Raw genomic sequence first — 425 nt, 5'->3', positions numbered from 1 at the left:
GCCTACAAAATTGCAGATGGTTTTAGAAAGATGCCTAAATTTGACATTTAGCCTAGTCCCAAACATGAAGCCTTATTCCCATACCCACACCATACCATAATTTTTATTTGAGCAAAGATAATTAACCTAAACCCATTTTACCAATGGCATTCTCTCTTGGCCTGCCTATCACTGGCCCGCGATGCTAATATTGTGTTGGCCCAGAACAGCCCATCGCATCCCCTACCATATAAATTTGACCCCTAAACCTAACTCTCAACCTTAAATCCACCCCTCTCCCGGTATCCACAGCCGACGGCGATCCCCCACCTCTACCTCTACCTCTCCTTCGCCCACACCCACTCTACCGCAACCTCCCTACAGATCTGGCGACGCCTCCACTAGGCGGGATGGCCAGAACTTCCACGTGCTCGGCATCCATGGTG

This window comes from Triticum aestivum, chromosome 1B (assembly GCF_018294505.1).
Source record: "Triticum aestivum cultivar Chinese Spring chromosome 1B, IWGSC CS RefSeq v2.1, whole genome shotgun sequence".
Lineage (NCBI taxonomy): Eukaryota > Viridiplantae > Streptophyta > Magnoliopsida > Poales > Poaceae > Triticum > Triticum aestivum.
Note: the sequence above shows the minus strand (reverse complement) of the source record.